Below are 14,495 nucleotides of genomic sequence, written 5' to 3' on the forward strand. Positions count from 1 at the left end.
AGTTTCTTATAATGACAAAGCATTGATCTACTAGCGTCTGATTTATTTAAATTAAAACACTTTAAGGAATCAATATATAAACGACTGGCAGACTCACAATCACTATCAAACCAGTCAGCATAAGTTAAGCTACCGTATTCTTCGAACATGTACTTCGGTTTATTATTAAACGTATATGTATGTGAAAATAATGGGTCCGCTACACTGCGGATAGTATCAGTAAACTCGTTTATGGCATTATTTACTGACAATCTATTCAAATAATCAATATTACGTACAATATCATTAAAAACAGGTAATTTAGCTATGATTTCTGTTCGAAATCGATCTTTGATGGAACTGTCCCATTTGTATTTTACATCAGTAAATTTCTCGTGTTTGGGTGAAAAGTTATTGCAACGAAGAGTCAAATGTAACGGGGCATGATCGCTCCATTCATTAAATTCGCCTATTGTACAATCAACAATGCGTGAAAAATTTCGTTCACTAGCTAAGACGTAATCAATCATGGATGTCCCGTTATGACCATAAAATGTATGTTTATTACTGTCACCTATTCTACCATTAACAATACGTGTACATGTTGACTTACACAAATCAAGCAATTTACAACCATGGCTATTATGTACATTATCAACAGAGGCCCTAACAGAGACTTGATCAGGGCAATAATCTATATCATCGTAAAAAGTATTCATACAGTCATATACAATATAATCACGTTTGTTGCCTACTCTACTGTTTAGATCCCCAGTTATAAATACTTGACCGGATTCAGAAAAGTATGATATATCATTTTCTAAAAAATCGAAAAGGTCGATATTAAACGTATTATACATAGGCGAATCTTCACCCCAAATATAGGCTGCACATAAATAAATATTTTCATCTATGTTAAAAAACTCACGATCTAATTTAAGCCAAATAACAGTATTATAGTGATTGCGTACAATAGTTTTTCCATCCTTTAAATGTTCCCTAAAATAAACAACAACACCACCGCTAGATCTACGCGCATTTCTGTGTTGAGTTTTTCTATAAAAATTGTGAGATATAAAACCATCAAGAGAAATAACGCTTGACTTGTTATTCCAAGTTTCGTACAATAGACAGATATCATGAGAAGTAATTAAATTGACAAAATTAATAGTACTTTTTTTACAATCTGTTAAACCATTAACGTTCCAAGACAAGATAGAAATCCTACTGTCATCGTGCCCCTATGCGCGCTGCGGTACCCCATCTATATAGAGGGTGTCGTAAGCAAGGTACGCACGCTTCCCTTGCCGCCTCGCGTCTTTCATCTTGGGAACTAGTTTCCGCCTCTTCTGAATCACATCCTGTGGAAACTGCTCAAACACCCTGAAAACAGTTCCATCGAGTTCTTTCCACCGCTTTCGCACCATTTCCCTGTCTTTGAAGAACGAGAACTTCGCCACAATGTTCCTTACTTTTCCCGCAGTCGGTGCGCCAGGGGAACGATGCACACGTTCGAATTTAATGGAATCCACCAACTCACGTGCAATGTTGAAAGCGTCCTTTTACAAGTACATTCTCTTTAAAAAAAGCGAAATGAATGAGGGTGGTCGAACAATTATGCAACTGTAAAAATCGCAAAACAATTTAAGAGACTTTAGGCCTGTGATGTACATATCGATCGATTATCGATCGATTACCGATGTATATTGATAGTTATCATGGTTATAGCGGTTTCTTTGTTTTGTCTACGCGCACTGGAAGTTTAATTGTAAGTTTATTAAGAACAGAACAGAACAGAACAGAACAGAACATTTTATTTAAGACTTGTACAAGTACATCGTCTTTAATACATATACATATATAATACATAAAACAACATGATATAGCATTAAGTGAAAGGGTTATACAAACTTATTAGTTAAACAATACATAATCGAGAATTTATTCGGAGATAAACTGTGTTTCAGTTATTAACAAAATTTTGTGTGTTTCTGTAGTTTAGAGCGTCCTTAACAAACTAACAAAGATTATTTATATCTGTCTTATAACATGAGGTCAAAAGTTGTGTAAATTTAAATACAGAAGGTTTTACATAGTAATATTGTTTAATATATTTCTTTCTTATTACAGTATAACACTTGCATAAAATGACAATATGGTACTCGTCCTCAATATCGCTAGAATTGCATAAGGTACAATATCTTTCTTCTCTAGGAATTTGTCTATAGCGACCTATTTGTATATTTAGAGGAAGTCCGTTTAATCTTAGCTTGCTCATAAATGAACGGTTACTTTTAGACAAAATATCTAGATAGGGTTCATAGTAATGTGATTGTTTGCAATACTTGTATAGATTTAACATAGAGCTATTTTCTATTTTAGACATAGTTTCTTGCTTAAAAGTGTCTATAATACGGGTTTTAAATTCATTTAAAAATGTATACTGATCGATAACGTTATGGTTGTCAAATATATATGCAAACCCATATTCGGTTAACAATGTTTTGATATTTGCAGCCCAATTCGAATGACCGTTATAACTATCTGCAACAGATTGTGAATAAATAGTTTTGATAATAATATTGTCTGGGGTTACAATTTTCAACCAGTATTTAATCATTCTAAAATACCTATTAATAAACAAAGGATATCGTCCTTATTCGCTATATGTGACTGCATTACAGGTATTTATTTTAACGTTCAATAACCGCTTACATAACTTGAGATGTACTCTTTCCAGTTCCCTTGACTTAGTATAACCCCAAACCTCACAGGAATAATTCAAAATAGGACTCACAAAGGCATCAAATAACTGACACATTGTCTTAGGTCTTAAGTAAATTGACCAGTGTAATGAAAGACTGTTCCTAAGTAGTTAAAATCACTTACGACTTCTATGATTTCCCCATTGTATGTCCAGCTTTTATTATGTAATAAGCCACCCCGTTTACGAAAAACAATGTAAGTGTATCGCGGGGCTGCATTAAGTGAGAACCACCTTCATGATTGACAAAATCAATGGTATATATTATAACGTAATTTTTCATGATTTCTGATGTAAATTTATTTTTCGAATGTATTTGCAAGACGAGAATACGAACATGTGTGATGTCTTTTGTTTGTTGTGAGGTCATAGAAAAAACAAGATAAAATCAGTTTTAAAATTGTATTGTTTTAGTCATATACTCACGATATAAATATTATGTGTGAAAATAAACACAATATGAAACTAGTTGCAAGCACATAGTATTAAACTAATCACCAGAAGATGTATCTGTTATTAAAGGTAGTGAGGAAAATGACAATGTATGCAAATATTGACCACTTTAAATATAACAAGAGAACTGTGAGCACATTATGTATTAGCAAAACATTTAGGAATTGATAAACACACCATCACGATAAAACAGCAAATGGAACAAACACTTGTAAGATTATTATTTGATAAACAATTATCACATAATTAATATCTAAACAATTAATGGCTGTTTTTTTTATAATATCAAATGAAGATGAAACTATTTTAGATCATTGAAGAAAATAATTAACAAAATATGTACCAGACAAAAGTGTATTTGAAAATACCTGAATGAAAAGTGTTAAAGCAAAAAGTTTTAATTAAATTTTTCAACATTGTTTAATATAACTCATTAAAGCAAAATAATTTTACTTATGAAAATAATTTAAAAAATATGAAATAAAATAATTTAAGGTTAATGTTTAAGGAGAAAGTTTTGGAAACTAAGTTTAAGAAATTTATTTACATGTGATTTTTTTTTTATAGAAAAGCAGTGTTTTAGGAGAAAGATTTTGAAAATAAGTCAAAGAACTATTTAAAGAATTAAGTTTTATGAAAATGTAATTGAAAAATCTTCGTACTCGCAAAACATTTAGGAATTGATAAACACATCACCTCGATTAAATAGCAAATGGAACAAACACATGTGAGATAAATATTTGATGAACAATAATCACACGAAGATGAAACTATTTTAGAACATTGAAAAATGTTAAAAGCAAACAGTTTTAATTAAAATCTTCAAAATTTTAATTTAACTCATTAAAGAAAAATGGTTTTATGAAAATAATTTTACATATGAACATAATTTTATGAATTTGAAAAGTTATACACATGTTTTTTTAAATATAAGAAACTGATTTTGAAAATAAGTTTAAGAAATAATTTTAGTACGAAAAGTTATTCAAACTATTTTTGAAAATAAGATTAAAAAATAAATTAAAATGAAAACACTATGCAAACTATTTTTGATATTAGAAAATGTTTTTGAAAATTTGATTTTGAAAAGTAAAAAAGAAAAAAAAGTTGAAAGGAAAATATTTTTAAGGTGAATCATTTAGAAGAATGTTTTTTAACTTAAGTTTAAGAAATGTATTTACGAGTGATTTTTTTTAAGAATGAAGTTTTATAAAAACAATTATGACTGAGAAATGGTTTTAAGAAAAATATTTTTGAAACAGTAGTTTAAAAACGAAAGTTGTAGAAATTTATCTAGAAAATATTTACTCTAACAAAACTTGAAAAGAAAATAGATCAACAATTATCACATGAAGATAAAACTATTTTAGGATATTGAAGAAAATAATTACGAGACAAAAGTGTATTACAAATTACCTGAATGAAAAATAGTAAAGCAAAAAGTTTTAATTTAAATCTTCAAAACAAAATTTAGAATTACTAATTAATGCAAAATGTTTTTATGAAAATAATTTTTAAATATAAAAATAATTTTGAAAATTTGAAAGTTGAAACGAAAAAAAGTTGAAAGGAAAATATTTTTAAGGTGAATGGTTTAGGAAACTTAGTTTAAGAAATTTATTTTAAGGGTAAAATGTTTTTAAGAAATGCATTGTTTTGAAAATAAGTTAAAGGGATTCATTTAAGAGTCAAAAGTTTTACGAACATGTTATCGAAAAATCTTTGAGAACAAATGTTGTTTAAAATATTTTGGGAGAGAATTTACAAAAAATGTTTCTATCTCTAATCAAAACAGGACATGTGCGATTAGAGGTTCAGTTTGGGACAGCTTTACCAAATGCAACGAGTTGTATAGTGTATTGCAGTTCACCAGTTTTTTCCAAATTACAGAATGAATACATCACAACTGCTGTGCTGTATAAACTGTAGCCCAGTGTTAAAAACATCTATTTCGGGTGTTTTTGCTGCTGACCAACTACCAAAAGACATTCGATTTCCACGTGGATTTATTGCAAATACTGATGATCATTTGAATGACGAGAGACATTGGTGTTGTTTTTACTTTCCAAATTCAACAACAATTGAATATTTTGATAGTTTTGGTAAACCTTTTGACTATTTTAATACTTATTTGAGTAAACATAACGGTACATCTGTCTTTGATAATATTGTTGTTAATTTTAAACAGTTGCAGAGTAATTATAGTGGTTTGTGTGGAATGTATTGTTTGTTTTTCTTATTACAACGTATAAATGGTGTATCTTGTCATGATATAGTATAGACCGTTCCAGAATGTATTAATTACCCAATTATCTCTCCTGAATACTCTCCGCGTCCGCCATTACACTACTGCCTAACAGGTTACATAATCCTAAACGGAATTGGAATTTGGGGGTTACATGCAGTCAGTTTGCTACTAAGTACATATGATGCAGGTCCTGGTGCATAAGATTTTAAAAATGTATTTGAAATGAAGAGTTTAGGTATCAGTTTAAGGTACATGTGTAAGTCACAGGGCAAAAGGCCTGATTTGTGCATTTCTTTGTATGGTAGTGGTTGCCAGCCTCAATAGTAGGGCATGGTTTTTGCCTTCAAATGGCAGTGCCGGTAGCTTTCAAACCCGGTTCATATGTTCTAAGGTAATTATTTTGAGTTACGCCGTATAGAATTTTTTCAAATGCAGTGTTTTTGTAAGCTTATGAAACCACCTTTCCAGTCATGTATAGTTATAAATTGGCTTATCGCTCGGTAATGGTGAAATTTGAGATCAAAGATTGCGAATTCTATATATAACAAAGAAGGAAATTAATTGGGCATGTGTAACCTAACAACCGGTAACATATATATAAGTAACATATATATAAGAGAGCGCCGATTATTCAACGGATGAATTTCTTTCTTTTTGTTAAACTTTCTTGTTTGTCAAGCAAATTGTATGAAACAAAGTTTTTCTGCTAGAGGAGATGTTAAGCTAGTGTTATAACAGAAAAATGTTTGAAAAACATGCATTTTTTAGGTATTTGTCTAGGAAAATAAACACATTGACACATTAAAAAACATATAATTAAATTAAATGCAATATTTTTCATTTGATTATTGGCATCAATCTTAAAATCGCGTAATCCTTTGCATTCCAGCGTTGAATTCACCGTTTGTTCTGCATAATCCGATTATCTCGTTTTGATCAGATATTATCCAGACTTAACTAACAACATGGTGTCATCCCGGGGTGTCATAAACCACACTGGGTGGCCGATGACAGTCTGGTCATTAAACACAATTGATGATGCCACCATGTCTTCTCTTTCTGGTAGTATTAAGCAGTCATTTGGTTTAATATTTTACCTCCGACATACTTAACAGTTGCGTACATTAGATATATTACATATTGTACAAATTAAAAGTTATGTCCAATATAGAATATCAGAAATTGTACACCGTAAAGATACTAGCCCGTTTAATCCCTGGTTTAAATTGATGAAAAAAAAGTATTTGATTATTATAAAATTTACCTAAAAACATTACATTTAACGTATTTAGCGGGTATCAGTTAATTAAAACTACGTTATTTCGTATGAAAATTTAATGTTACGGCAATGCACGAACGACATCATAAAAACAAGAACTTACATTTGACACCAACGGGGGTAAATAATGTTTAAAAAATATATGTATATAGATATATGTGTGTTAAAATAATAGATATTTGCCACTCATACTCACTAGTAACGAGTTTTCAATATACATAAATACACAGTTCAAATTGCATCATGTAAAGTTGTGTTTTTCAATTGTATGTTAATATTCCTCAATAGCGTCATTCTCTGTACAAAACCCATCAAATTAAAATTACATGTAAATACTGGCATGCACTTCGTTTTTAACAGGGCTTTGAAGTACGTTTATTTTCAATGCCTTATACTTGCTATCACTAACGTGTTTATCACACTAACGTATTCATGCCATTCATAATTATATTTTTATAATAAGATGTATTACTGTTGTAATTTATTGAAGCTTTTCTGCAAATATAATACGGCTTATGCAGAGAGCTCTTTGTTGTGTCAAATTGTCGGCCTTTTAGTTTTCAGATAATCTTTACTTTGATGCTAATGACGCGTTTTTTTTAAGATGCCAATTAATGTATTAATAAATTCTTTGGGCACTAAATAATATATTTTTGAAATATTATTTAGGTGTTTTTTTCGGAGTTTCGTTTCGATTAATTGACTAAACAAGCGTCGTTATCCATATGTTTTGCGTTTCTGCAAAAACCTATCAAATACATTTTTAAGATGTTTATCTTTATAGCTGTTAAATGTTTCCTAAGATAAAAAGCTACTCAACTAGATATATTCACTTTCTCTTCATCTTCCATATAATCTCCTAAAAGATCGTCAAGTTCAATATCACTCTCCCAAAAGTTCGGATTTTTGTACGAGACATAATTCAAGCTCACAAAATTAAATTAAAATCCAAACAACAATTTGTTTATATCTTATTTCAGTTAGAACAAGATAAATAATGGAAGGCGCATCCAAAATACCATACTTAATACAATATGTTATGATTTTAGAGTATAGAGTTTTACCCATTTCAAACAATTAGCGTTAATTAATTGCGCGAGAATCTTTCATAAGTATAATCTGCTTAATGTTGCGGCTATTAAAATCAACACAACAATACATGCGTGAATTGTTTGTTACAAGTAATAAGTAAAATGTCTAATCAAGATAATATGAGCGACTGAACCGGCAAATTTTCGCCGATGATTACCAACTGTTTACACACACACACAAAACAAACACACAAGAGCATTTTGATTTTTTTATTTGTAACAATCAATCCCAACTTCAAACAATCAATTTAACAACAAAAATGTGATAATCGCCTGAAAATAATTAATTAAGTAATTTATAAATCCGACATCGGCGAAGCGGGTATTCGCTACGTCTTTGGCTTTTGGAATCGCTGACTCGGAGAAGTTGGCAGTAGTGTAATGGCGGACAGTCACGTGACTGACAACATGGCGGCGGTCAATTGATCGATTATGCAACGGTCTATACAGCTATTCAAATGATTTTGACTCTAATGATTCAGTTGTATATAGTTGTATTGGTAATATGTTTCCATATTGTGTAAAGAGTGTAAATGGAAATAAACAAATGTGTAGACCTTTAATAACAGGAAGTATATAGATATAAATATACAATATATATATTGTACCCCTGAATGTGGGGTACTAATTCACTTAATTTTTCCATTTCATCCATACTCAGCGAAATAAAACAAAATTTATTGTCCACAATATGGACACACGTAACCCCCTTACTAAAGGGAGTTACAGAGAGAAAAAAAAAGACACTTAAGGCCGTTGAGGCCTTCATCACTTCACCGCATGCATTGCGTTGTTCCGAAAACATTTTGTGGGAGTGCAATGAGAATAACCGTTTTTATTTGTAAGCGAAGCTCACAAATAATGCAGACGCAATTTTGCAAACCAGTAAGGCTTAGCAGACGACAAATACTTAAAGCGTATGCTCTTACCGCCTAATCTGCCTGTTCTCACTAGTACACTACATAGTGTGTATCTAAGTGTGTATTTAACAGCTTGAAAGGCAACGTTGGTAAGTCTCGTGTTTATCATTGAAATCAGTGTGCACTGGCTAATCTTGTTGCATGCATAAAGCCCCGTTTCCCTGAAAGCAGTCAATATGTACAGATTTCAATGATAAACACTAGACTATATTATGTTTTAAACGCGTAATTATCAATATTATACGTACACCAGACGTAAACAATACATATTCGTTGTATCTATTTGTACGCGAAAGTTCCTTTTTTATTTTTGTAGTTTTTATTTTGTATTTTTTTCCGATCGTTATTAATCATTTTTGCGTTTTATAATGCTGCTATTATCCAACCAAACTATATTTTCCAATATTTGATCATATTTATTTTACTTCATATTACTAGCGGTATCGCTGTATAAAGCAGTTAAATGTGTAGATGCATTGGCCCCTTATATATATTATAAAGCTATATGTATGCCGTAACAAATTTTAACGATATTACAGCCCTCAACAGTCTTCTGCAAGAATCAAGACAAGGAGGTATCTGTTTAAAGGAACGTGCCACATTGATAAATACTTTGAACAAGTATGTTATCTCACAATCAAATACGACGATATTCCCTTTGTAAAAAGACACATAACTGCGTATGCGAAAAATAACAAAAAAAAGTTAGGAACATATTAATTGGAATGATGGCATATATGAAACACGTGGAACCACATTCAAATACGACGATATTTCCTTTTTAAAAAGACACATAACTGCGTAAGCAAAAAATAACACAAAAAGTTAGGAACAAATTAATTGGAATGATGGCATGTATGAAACACATGGAATCACATTCAAATACGACGATATTCCTTTTGTAAAAAGACACATAACTGCGTATGCAAAAAATAACAAAAAAAGTAAGGAACATATTTATTGGAATGATGGCATATATGAAACACGTGGAACCACATTCAAATACGACGTTATTCCCTTTGTAAAAAGACACATAACTGCGTAAGCAAAAAATAACAAAACAAGTTTGGAACATATTAATTGGAATGATGGCATATATGAAACACGTGGAACCACATTCAAATACGACGATATTCCCTTTGTAAAAAGACACATAACTGCGTATGCAAAAAATAACAAAAAAAGTTAGGAACAAATTAATTGGAATGATGGCATATATGAAACACGTGGAACCACATTCAAATACGACGATATCCCCTTTGTAAAAAGACACATAACTGCGTATGCAAAAAATAACAAAAAAAGTAAGGAACATATTTATTGGAATGATTGCATATATGAAACAAGTGGAACCACATTCAAATACGACGATATTTCCTTTGTAAAAAGACACATGACTGCGTAAGCAAAAAAATAACAAAACAAGTTAGGAACATATTAATTGGAATGATGACATATATGAAACACGTGGAATCTCATTCAAATACGACGATTTTCCCTTTGTAAAAAGACACATAACTGCGTATGCAAAAATAACAAAAAAGTAAGAACATATTAATTGGAATGATGGCATATATGAAACACGTGGAACCACATTCAAATACGACGATATCCCCTTTGTCAAAAGACACATAACTGCGTATGCAAAAATAACAAAAAAAGTCAGGAACATATTAATTGGAATGATGGAATAATTTATAAAAAACGTGGAACCACATTCAAATAAGACGATATTCCCTTTGTCAAAAGACACATAACTGCGTATGCAAAAAATAACAAAAAAGTAATTACATATTAATTGGAATGATGGCATATATGAAACTAGTGGAACCACGTTCACATACGACGATATTCCCTTTGTAAAAAGACACAGAACTGCGTATGCAAAAAAATAACAAAAAAAGTTAGGAACATATTAATTGGAATGATGGCATATATGAAACAAGTGGAACCACATTCAAATACGACGATATTCCCTTTGTAAAAAGACACATAACTGCGTATGCAAAAAATAACAAAAAAAGTTAGGAACATATTAATTGGAATGATGGCATATATGAAACAAGTAGAACCACGGTAATTTAATCAAAATCTCGTTCCTATCCACGTTTATATGGAATTGTTATTAGATTATATAATTTTTTCAAATGTCATTAGATATGAATGCTTACAAATCTTCAATTTTCTTTAAAATTAAAAAAAACAACACTAATTTTCGTAGTAAGAAAAACAGTTGAAATAAAAGTCCTTCGACAGTATTCGAACCCTTTATGTCTCGATCAGTAAGCGGATGCGCAAAAACTGCATCACGCAAACTTTCACCTGTCGAAGCTATATAATATATTTAACATAGGGGGTAATCACGTGATACACAAGATGGCAACGCCCATGCAGAGACAGTTATTTTTCGTCGTTTTATATCCTTCTTTACGTTTGTTGGCGTCGCTCTGGAGAGCGGTGACTAGTATGAAATGCATTTTTTTCTCTTATGGGAGGAGAAGTTATTTTACGGATCAATGTATATATTTTTGTTTTAAGAATATCTTGCATAGTGGTGATTTTCTGTGTAAATAAGTGTAAATAAGTACTGCATGTGTTTGTGCCTATTACATTTATTGCAACATTTATAGCCAATAATGCAAAGCTTATTGTTTTAATTAATAACTGATCCACAACTGATCACAGGGGAAAGATCACAGGCACTGGGCAAATACGTGAAACTTTCTGGTTTTGTATAAAAATAAAACATAATCAAAATATATTTATTTTGTGGTTTTTCTTATTTGCTTATTTAGTGGAGAATCAATGAAAAACGATATTTGACGACCTATCGCGCAAGCAAGTTTATTGGAAGGCGTAGTGGTACGAAAACGTACAATGTATTAGTTTATTAATAGACATATAATAACGATCGCTATACACAACTTCACCAAATAGCAGTACATAAATGATGTCAGCCGGAATAGCTCAGTTGGGAGAGCGTTATACTGAAGTTGTTTACGCAACAATCATCTAAAGGCCACCGGTCCAATTCACGGGACAGTGCGGCGGCTGACAATTTTTTCAGTCAGGTTTATAAATATAATAAAGCTTTATTTTATGAAGACATTTTAAAATCCATTTTACTACAGTTGTACATTTTTATCAAAATTAATGGATGCCGCGCGGCGACAACGTTAATTAAAATTTCCTACATCACTTAAATATCTTATAAAAAAAATAAACGTGTTTTTACATTAACAAATAAATGCAAACAACACATCTATTATCAATGTATTTTTATGGTTGTCTATCACGGGCCCTAAGTACTATCCCTACCACATATAGGGCACAAAGCGCGACACGTATTATTGATTGTAACAATGAGTTGCGATAAAGGAAGCAGCCGCTTATTAAGGAGGAGCTGTGTCCCAGCAACCCGTTTCCCTAGAGTCAAGCACTCCTCGGAGTTTTTTTTTAAGAACCACATAAAGAGCGCGGAGCGCGACACGTATTACTATCCATGTGGTATTGGCCCTTAAGCATTATCCGACCATTACGTCCATAGTTATTTTCCTTAGAATTTGAGAAATTTTGATATCGTTGTTAGAAGTCCAAAATTTTCATCCGATTGTTCCCAAACTTGCACAGGTTTTTTTTATCAATGAGGAACCAACCCAAACTCTTTATGAGCAATATCGGACCATAAGTCCAGAATTATGTCTCTTTGAATTTAAAAATAAAAGTGAACAACTGCTTGGTTTGGTGAGTATGTCAATATTTTTCATCAGATTCTTTCCAAACTTACAGTGTCTTCATATCAATGAGCATTTTTACCTCATTTAAATGAGAAACATCGGGACAATAAGTCCAGATTTTTTTCTATTAAATTTGACAAAATAAACAATGTCCACTTGTTAAAAAGATTTCACAATTTTCGTCTGAATCTTTCCAAACTTGATAAGTGTTTTTATATCAGTATTACTCGAACCCTATTGAAAATGATGAATGTCGGAGAAATAAATCTATTATGATCTTTTAGTGAATTTCAAAGTATTGTGAAATGCAGCTTCTTTATGCAATTTACAATTTTAATTCATTTTTTTCCAAACTTTTACAGTGTTTTCGTATGAATGAGTACTCAACCCCTATCGTAAATGAGCAACGTAAGAATAAGTTCAAAATCATCCCCCCTTGAAGTTGAGAAAACATGAAATTATGCTTACAAGATGAAGCAGATTTTTTAAAACCTACACAGTTCTGTTCCATTGATGAAAACTGCACACGGATGCCAGTAGAAAAGGAAACCAATGTAAATAAAATGAACTATGAAATATTTGGGGGTTACAACACAAAATCATATATAATGGTTATTTGGGAGTTATAACACAACATCATAAATAATGGTTATTTGGGGGTTATTACACAAACATATAGATAATGGTTATACCAGTATCTTTTTCTATTTTGTTTAAAATTATCGGCCAATATATTAATATTTACAGTAGAAAAAAATCGTTCCATGTAACTTCATTGAGTGCCTTTAACACTGAAATTCCCGACGCCCTTTGATGCTTTGCATCAATACTTATCTTGTTTAATTTTTAAATGACGCCCAATTTCCAGTAATATCAGTAAAACAGGTGATAAGCGTTTTTTTTTTAAATACTCTACAATATATATCGACTTTACTCCCCGCAATTTTTTCCTGCTTAGAAATTTCGCAGCGAGCAAAGACGAGATATAGAGCGAATACATAAAGGATATTTGTTGGATTCGATGGAATATCGATTTTAGTTCACGAGTGATCATATTAAATAATTACTTTCACGAGTGTCGCAGCCACGAGTAAAAATATATATTTTGTATGCTCACGAGTTCTTTTTATTTTATGCTTTTTCAACGTTTATTTAAATTGTAAAAGAGTTTAACTGGATTATTTCGCTGGATTTATGACGTCATTTCGTCGAAAAAGTGACGTATTTTCACCGTAAAACAGTGAAAAATATCGATATTTTCACTGTTATTTTTCACTGTTTAAATATCAGTTTTATTTCACTGATATTTCTCTATAAACCGCCGGAGAGCATAAAATAATAAATCGAAATAAACACTAGTATTTTTCTGCTGATATGGCTTGAAAGTGAGAGCATTTGGAAAAAAAATATACAAGTAATAAAGGGTATGCAACGGCGAAAACTCTTCCTCGGCATAGACGTCGCCATCGTGACTATCACGTGATTACCCCTTCTGTGTAGTAAACGTTCAACGCGTTTGCCAATAATAGAACTGTTTTACGAAAGTTATTTGAAAAATGCAATAAAAGTGGTGCTTGACAAATTCTCAGAATTAAATCTTCAAGTTTCAAAGTGAAAACATTTAAAATATAGAAAATTCCATATTAATTATCTAATCTATTTCGTCTGCCAACAATCTACTACATCCGGCATTTTACCGCATTTTTACACTTTACCGATCGGACGGTATTTTCGATTCCATCACCGCACCATCAATTACTTACAATATATCCAATCGATACATACTAACATAATCGGGGTAATTCATTTACATGCTGAATAAATATTTAATTGATATAGTTATGTGTCATTATGAATGTATATGTACTTGTTTGTCATTCAAAATGTATTCTTATGTAAAGATTACGTGTAATAAGAAAATATTATGGGTTCAGTACCGTGAGGCCTTTTCGCAGTAAAAATGCAAGTTTTAACACAAAATGACAAGGAAATAGTGTAAGACACGTTATCAAGTAACTTTATTA

Source organism: Dreissena polymorpha, chromosome 10 (genome assembly GCF_020536995.1).
Source record: "Dreissena polymorpha isolate Duluth1 chromosome 10, UMN_Dpol_1.0, whole genome shotgun sequence".
NCBI lineage: Eukaryota > Metazoa > Mollusca > Bivalvia > Myida > Dreissenidae > Dreissena > Dreissena polymorpha.